The sequence below is a fragment of the Cupressus sempervirens genome, chromosome 10 (assembly GCF_028749045.1).
Source record: "Cupressus sempervirens isolate cs-2001-9-10 chromosome 10, ASM2874904v1, whole genome shotgun sequence".
In the NCBI taxonomy this organism is placed as follows: Eukaryota; Viridiplantae; Streptophyta; class Pinopsida; order Cupressales; family Cupressaceae; genus Cupressus; species Cupressus sempervirens.
In genome coordinates this window covers 154,803,297-154,812,510 of record NC_143127.1, presented here as the reverse complement: position 1 = coordinate 154,812,510, position 9,214 = coordinate 154,803,297, and positions in this window count along the sequence as shown.

The window sequence follows — 9,214 nt, the reverse complement described above, 5'->3', positions numbered from 1 at the left end:
AGCCTAAACACTCTATATATACTTACCAAAACAGCTTATAGATCATTCTAGAAAATTACATAAGAGGAAGGCCAACCCACAATGGTCTAGACACATCCCAAGAAATGATCTTAACATAAATGTCATGATCAAAATAAATCCCTCAAGTTGGCTCATAGAAATCACGTCTAAAAATTGAAACTTGACATAAGTAGGAAAACTCGACACATGAAGTAATTGCTATAGTAACTCAACACATGAAGGAATTTCTATAGTAATTCGACACATGAAGGAATTTCTACAGTAACTAAGCACATGAAGGAATTGCTATAGTAAATCAGCACATGAAGGAATTTCCACATTAACTTGACACATGAAGGAATTGCTATAGTAACTCAGCACCAACTTGTAGAATGAACAAAAAATGAGTAGGATAAGAAAACAACCTAGGATGCTCTTGCATCACTGCTCCATCTATTATTGACAATATCACAAAATTTCAAGTCTTTTAGGATGATCAACATATGCTCAAATTTATTATGTGTAATTGCCACTTTGAGGGTCAAGAAATTGATGACACTCTGATTAACAAACCTAAGGACAATGAGCTCGAGGATGAAGATGGTATCCTAAATTTGAAAACTAACACTATTCCTAAGGGGATGATTGAGTTGGAGCACATTTTTGATCATGACAAATCAACACTTAATAGGAAGATGACTGAAGAGAAAGGGATTGAGGAATGTAATTCATACAATTTAGGTACTGATGATGATCCTAGAATGGTAATGATCAAGAAAGCATGCAATGCACAAGAAAGGGAAGCCATGCTTAAATTACTCATAGAATATAAGGATGCCATTGCTTAGAGCTATGAAGAACTAAATATGTATGATCCCTAGATTATTATGCATGATATTCCACTCAAATCTAATGCTAAACCTTTCCAAAAAAGGAAAAGACTTATTAATCCTATCCTTGAACCACTGATAATCAAGGAATTCAAGAAGTTATGGGATGCCAAAATCATTTTCCCCATTTGCCACTCCACATGGGTCACTAATTTGGTTGTTGTGCAGAAAAAGATTGGAGAAATTTGTCTTTATGTAGATTTTCATAATTTGAACCTTGCATCTCAAAAGGACAACTACCTCTTGCCTTCACTGGACAAAGTTTTGCAAATTTTAAATGATTCAAAGATGATGTATTTCTTGGATGAATATTTAGGTTATAATTGGGTAATGGTTGATGAAGAGGATAGGCTAAAGACAACCTTTACAACTAAATGAGGAACTTTTTCCTATAGGAGAATGCCTTTTGTATTGATTAATGAAGGGCATACATTTCAATGAGCCATGGATGAAGCTTTTAAGGGACTTATAAACAAATGTATAGTCATCTACATGGATGACTTAACTATCTTTTCGAAAGATCAAAGTACTCACATAACTGATTTAAGATAGGTATTCAATGGATGCCATGAATACAATATATGTCTCAATCCCATGAAATGTTCATTTGGGGTCACTAAGGAAAAGCTCCTAGGTCTATTTATCTCCGAAGAAGGAATCTCCATTGATCCTAATAGAATATAATCTATTCTAAAGTTATCACCAGCTCATAGTTGAAAAGAACTTAAGTCTTTCTTCGGTAAGATAAATTTCATGTGAAAATTCATAAGTGAATTTGTAGAGATAGTTCATCCTGTTAATGATCTACTAAAAAAGGGAGCTAAAATAGAATGGGTCCCTAAGATTAAGAAACCATTTGAGGACATTAAAATGGCCATTTCTATGGCCCCAGTATTGGTAAGTCCTAATTATGAACTTCCTTTCAAAATATATTCCTTTGCTTCATAACATTCATGTGCTAGGATCCTAACCCAAAAGAAAGTAAAGGAAGATAAAGACCTATTGCTCTTATGAATTTCCCTCTAAAAAATGTTGAGTTGAATTATTCCAACCTTGATAAACAATCTTTTTCTTTAATCAAAGCAATGAAGTTCTGCCATTACATATTGAGAAGCAAGGTGTATACTATTGTATGTGATGCAACAGTGAAGACATTACTAATGCAAAATTAACTTGGTGAAAGACAAGGGAAATGGATGATGATACTACAAGAATTTAATCTAGAAATCCAACCTATGATATTTGTTAGAGCTTAAGGGTTATCAAAAATGATAGCGGATAACCAAATTGAAGATGAAAAGAAGTTGAAATTTGATAGTGAAACCAATACAGAAGATCATAAGAAGATGGTTGTAACTCAAGTCAATATTGGTCAAGGTGTAGTGACAGATATCTAGTACCAAAATATTGTATGCTATCTTTTACAAAATCAATACCCTTGTTGGATGACTAGTTCACAACATAAGGGACTCAAAATGAAGTGTGAATCTACATGCTACATGATAGAAATTTGAACAAAAGGAATTATGAAAGAATCTACCTGGAGTGCTTGGGATGCAAGGAAGTAAAAGAAGTTTTAGAAAAATTTCACAATAAGTATGGTATAGGGAATGGTTCAGAAGAAGCGACTACTCATATGATTTTAAGATTGGGTTATTTCTAGCCCACAATATTCAAAGACACTTTTGAGCATGTATGCACTTGTCATATTTGTCAAATAAGTGCTAATAGGGAAAGACATCCTATGATGCCATTGTAATTGGTGTTCGAGATACACCCCTTTGCAAAGTGGTTCTAGATTTCATAGGCCCAATTAACCCACCCTCATCAATTGGACACAATTTTATTCTCATAGCTACTAATTATTATACACAATGGACAAAAGTAGAGAAATTTAGAAACTACATTATTAAGGTGGTTATGTATTTCTTGGAAGAACACATAGTCACTAGATTTGGGATTCCATTCTCCTTAGTGTGTTATAATGGATCAACTTTTGTAGTAGTGTTCCTAACTCAATGGGCATTTGAAAATTAGGTCATTATAAAGTTGTCTTAAAATTATTATCCACAAGGGAATGGTGTTGTAGAATCTACAAACAAGAACTTGATCACAGTAATAAGATGTTTATTGAAGGAGAATCCTAAAGATTGGCATACACAACTCAAATCTGCTCTATGGACAAATCGAGTAAGGGTTAAGAACACTTTGGGGACATCTCCATATTTGTTTGTCTATGGAAAGGAATTAATATTCTCACTTAATCTTAGGATTTCTATTTTGAAATTCATGAGTGGGTATGCTGAAGATATTGATAGAGTATAGATCAGATTGATGAATCTTTTAGAAATGGATGAAAAATGGATAGCTATGTTGGAACACATGGCTAAACATCAAGCTGTCATCAAGAAATGGTTTGAAAAAAGGGCCATGATCAAATCCTTCAGAATTTATGACCTTGTCCTACTTTGGGATAAGGAAAAAGAAAAGCTAGGCAACCACAAAAAAAAAAATTAAAAAAAAAAAAAAAAAATATATATATATATATATATATTTTTTTTTAATTAGATAGATTTCATTTCTGCAAGTGTGTCTGATTTTCAGTTGTGTGTTTTCTTTTAGTCACATGTTTGCTTTCAAAGTTACGTCAGTCAAGGGGGTAGGTGCACTCAATATTTTATATCTTACTAACTAATCTTTTCATTCCAATTTTAGGAAGAGATATTTTTTTTTCAAAACATTTTGACAATTGTGTGTCTTATACCAACTGAGGAATGAATTTTTACTTGTAGTAATAGGGGTCTTTTAGTCTTGAATTTAGGATTGTAGATCAAAAAATTCTTGACACTATGGAAATTTAAAGATTGATTGTCTGAGGTGTTGTGAAAACAAGGTTGAAGACAACAAGGGATGATCCAAGCCCCATTGGTTCAAACAAAAGGGTCTTCTTGAAGGAATTGCTTAGATTGTTGTTTTGCATGAGAGTTTCTAAAAGTTTTTAAAAGAGGAATTCAAAGGATGTTCACCAAAGATCAAATACAATAAATGACACTGATGTCTTGGCCACACAGTTAAGCATGGTTAGGATTTAGAAGAAGAAGAAAAAAGAACGATGTTAAGACTAGAGGATTCTAAGAGATCTAAAATGGTAATCTGATAAATGGATATGCACTCAAAATGAGCTATCCAATGCCAAAACATTTTCTTCATTAAAGAATCAAATGGAAACATTATGAACTACATGAAGTAATTATTCAAAGGATTACCAAGAAATTCAAAAGTGGCAACCTACTAAGAGCCCTCAAATTTATTTTCTCATCTAGTTAGACAATAGATTGACAAATAGCTTTCATGGAGATTCCTAACAAATGAGTTAGATGGGGTGGAAGATGGTTCCTGAGTTGTTGGAAAATTTTGATAGATTGCATTTTGAGATGTCAAAGGAAATCAATACACTGAGCAAACACTAAACTTGGAGCTCAAGAATTCTAAGGCTTTTGACTGCAAAGTGACTCAAAGTATGCTTGCAATGTTTGAGATTCAGTTGGTGTTTTGACACATGTCAGAGGAATGTTTGCTGATGAAGAAATGCCTTTGTCATTTCTTCCTTTTTTTGGGTCTATTTGTTGTGGTTCCACAATACAATCCACATTTTTGATAGAAATAAGGACCCCCTACTTTATTTTTTGGCTTTTTTAGGACCCTATTTTGGGGTCTGCATCATTTTTAGGCCTCACCTAGTCTCCTAGTTCATGTCTAGGTTCTAACAGAGAAACATAGAGGTCAAAAATTTAAGAGATTTAGGGGGAAAAAGTTATTATTCAAAATTTTGGTTTAGCCAGTATGTAAATAAAGATTGGAGGATGGGGTTTTCACATTATTTGTGTGTAGCTGTGCAGTAGCACACCTGCACGCCTGTGTAGCTTTGCCAAATCTCTAATAATCTATTAATAGGAGGGTCCTTTCCTCTTCACTTCATTTTTTTTACATCCTTACCTCCACTTACCTTTGTAGAGCCCGAGTGACCACAACATTGTTTCCCAAGAGGTCCACTCCCTCCTTGCTCTGCCTACAACACACTAAGTTTGAAATATTGGTGCATATTAGTGTGCACTAGTGCACCTAACTTGGTGTGTTAGCACACACCCAAAAAGCACTTAAAAATTCAAAACATAACAAAAATAAAATAAAATGACCCAAGTTTGGGTGCAAATCACTGTACCTTCTTCGGTGTAGTGATATGTACCTAATTCCTTAGAAAGACTAAAAACCTTAAGAAAAGCTAAAACATCTTTTGATACGTAGTAGCGCACCTCATGAGGTGTGCTACTACTCACTTAAAAGACATAAGTAAGTATTAAAAGGGTTCTGAGGTATTTTTAGGAAATCTAATTTTATGGTTTTAATTGTGACATTAATAAGGTGTCATTAATTCATTTTTCCCCCAAATTTGGACTAGTGGATGTTACTTTGGGTAGATATAATGGCATTGTCCTCATCTTCCTTGGGTGAGAAAATGCAACCAAAACCTATAGTATTCAAGTTCCAAGGTGTTCCAACGAAATCATTGTTCCAAGATGAAAACTTAGAGATTCAAGATATGGATTTGGGACATACAAATTTGGGGGAATTCTTCAAGATATGCAACAAACCAACTAAGAGGTCCCAGATGATCTCTGGACTCATTAGATCAAGACTCATGAATGCAACTTTGTACCCAATGTCTGTACAATCTTTGAAACTCATTATGAAACTTGCAGAACACTTTTGTTCCTGAGGAGAGGGTTGTGAAGAGCATAATAGGAGAAATCATCCTTGATCTATGACCAAAGAATATTGAGAAAGTGTTTCATCTCCCACAGGAAAATAAATTCATTAGGATCACCTATGAGTAGGTAGAAAGGTGGTATTAGGAACACATTAAGGAGGCCTTTGAAATCATCCAATCCTCGTATCTCATAGAGAATAATACTTTGGGAAAGAAAACTAGCAAAGTGGACATGACTCGAGGGTACATGAAAGAAGACATTGGATACTCAATCATACTCTTGAGTAGAGTTATGGATCTACTGGCAGCTAGACATCTAAGCATATTCTTGGTACACTTTATTAAATTAATAAAGAAATAAAAAATGCCATTGGATTGGGCTTCCACTCTTAGTCATAATTTGTGTGAACATTTGGTGGTGACAAAGAATCAAAGGAAATTCTACATGACTTCATACTTGGTATACTTGTTGGCTGAGAGAGCAACAGATTATCTAGAGATTTATAGCAAAGACAACATGTAGGATCCAAATGCATGGCCATATGTAGTGTACCCTTAATTGGTAAAGAAGAGGCTCTTAGAGTAGATCAATGAATATAGAATTTTTAATGATGCCTTCATATTCACTATAATTAGATTCATAGAAGGAGGTTATGTGAAGAGATTGTCAGATGATTCAATGGCACAAATTCTATTGGTCAGGGCTTATTACATTCAATTTAGAATATTCACATATCTAAGGATAGTAGGAACAACCATTAACTTGAAGGAACTCTCAAGATATCCTTGTGATAGACTTGTTATCCTAGAGATCTCCTAACAACTCTTGTTTGCATATGACAAAGTTAGAAGGCAACATAAAACATGTTGGAGGTGGCTTATGACCATTGGACCTTTCTAAGTGGATAGATACCATGATATTGCTTCTTTTAAGTGCAAATGGGATCAATATAACTTAGAAGAATATAATTCCCCTTGGCCCAATTTTGATAATATTGGGAGAGTAAAATATTTGGCTAGTAAGACATTTTAGCATGAAGAAGCTATTGAAGAGCATTGGATGAATGCAAGAAATGACTATGATATCCAAATAAAGGATTATTGTAAGATGATTTTGTACCTAGCAAAGAAGGCCCTAAAGATAAAGATTTCATTAAAGATATTATAGCAAGACTCAAAGGAGTTGCTTGATCCTCTATTCAATAGGGACAAGGTTGGTGATAGGCCCATTATGAATGATGAGGTTGATAGGAAGGAGAATTCAAATATCAACCATAGAGTGAGGCATGTCATTAAAATGGCATAGGATTGGATTAAGAAACTATTTAAGTTTGATCCAATTCCTAAAATAGTGATCTTTCACAAACAAGCCCTCCCTACCCTTTTAGCTCAGTCACCAATAAGGCTGAAAAGGGTACACGAACTTGACAGGCCAGCTGGATATTATTGTGCTCATAAGGGTACAGGAAGGGGCAAGAGATAAAGAAGTTCTCCTTAGAGAGTTAAACTTAAAGAAGGTGAAATCCTGACACCTCCATAGTAAGGAGAAGAAAATGTACAAGAGCCACAAGATACTGGAACTCCGCAAGCCTAGGTTGATCCTCAAGTACCACCAACTACACCAAGCCAGACTGAGACAGAGGTTGAGATTGAAGAGGTCTCCCCACCTTGTCAAGCAAAACATGCATATCCTTCAGAACCAAAGAGAAGAAAGATTAATACTCTAGTGAAAAGGAGGCAAAAGTTGATTAAGAAGGTGATCCCTTTCCCACTAAATACCTAAACCTATTTTAGAAGAGGGAGAAGAAGAGGATGATGAAGATGAAGAAGATAATTTTCCACTAAGTTAGAGAACTAGACTAGCTAGAGCCACAGAGTAGGAATAGAGAAGAAGTTCTATGGTTATGCCTCCTTTAATCCCAAATGAACCTATGTAACCCTCTACATTAGAGGATGAGATGCAACAATGGATTGATGAGCAGTATGTAGAGGGGACCAATGTCTTTAAGATGTAAAATTTTCTCTTTATGCCTATAGGTACTGAAATGGTTGGGGATAAGATCTAAGATATTCCAACCAGTCAACCTCAACTAGAGGAATAGACTTAGATACCCCCACAATCCCAGCTATAAGCCACATTTTGTGTTGAGAAGGGATCAGTTACTCCTCCTCCTTGAGGAATAAAAATTGAATAGGCTCAAATATATTCTAAAGGAGAGCCACAACAAGTATCCAAAAATGAAGTTTAAGAAGAGGGATAAATAGGTGAACAACCTCTACAAACTTCCCATGACATGGAGGTGAGAATTGTGGGCTCCACCGATACAGGGACTATAGAAGAGGATCCTTCACAAAGGGAAAAGACCCCAGAGAGGAGCAATAAGGGCAATAGCATAGTTGAAAAAACTCCTTCATCCTCTAAATAAAAATCCCCAATGCATCATGTTCCAAGGTGGCTTTGAAAATAAGTGATGAGGAACAAGAAGCAATAGGTCAGTACTAAGGAGGATGATAGAATGGAGCTAATCAAAGTATTAAGGAAACTTGATTCATCTCCTAAGGATGCATGACCATTAGCCTTTATTATGAGTGATCAAAATCAATACCTTTATGCTCATGTGGCTATCCCTAATCTAGAATCAAATGTTGAAGAACTAACTCCTAGAGAATATCAAATCTAAGAAGTTTTTCTTAGGAGGCCAACCTTGGAAATTGCAAAGCTGATGGTCACTATTGGGATGAAGGAAGTTTTCAAGAGCCTGGAACAGGATGGGGTAGAGTTAATAACACTTTGGCAACAAAATGAAATCCTAAAAGGATATTTGATAGATTTTTTTGGCCCTTTGGACCCCACTAACCTCAAAGAGACTCTGAATGCAACAATTGAAAGGAGAGATAGGGGAGTAGTGCATTTAGACCCATTTTTGAGTGCTTATCAGCAATGGTGAGAAATTTTTGAAGAAAAGGGTGTACTCATCATCCAAGGAAATCTTAAGCTACTAAATTCCATAGGGGAGAATGTAGATAAAATGGTAGCAATTTTGAACCAAGATTTTGGCTTAATGGATGAGGTGCATACCTGGGGAAAGGATTTATAAGCATTACAGGAAATCAAAGGTAAGAGGTATCGAATGTTAATGGAGGTATATAAATTTTTGGAGTTGGATAAATTAGATGATTGGATTGAGAAGATAGAGTATAGTAATAAAGTAATGGAACCATTACATGTGAAGATCCACAGGCTCAAGGACAAAGCCCAAGAGAAAATTTTGGAAGTTGAGAAACACTATAGTGATGTATGCCTGGACATTTTTGAAGATGACACATGGGAGAAATTAATACCTATAGAGGTATTGGTCAAGAGATTTTGAAATTTTTTTGATGAAGTTTTGAATGATGATAATATCTAGTAGGCATTTAGGACAGAGGAGGCTTTATTAGAGCTTGACATGAAACTCATGGATTTTGTAGAAACTTGTATAAAGGAGGACAACTATAGGAAAAAAGTGAAGGATAAGTACACTGCCTTAGATTTATTGGATGCAATGCAAGTTGT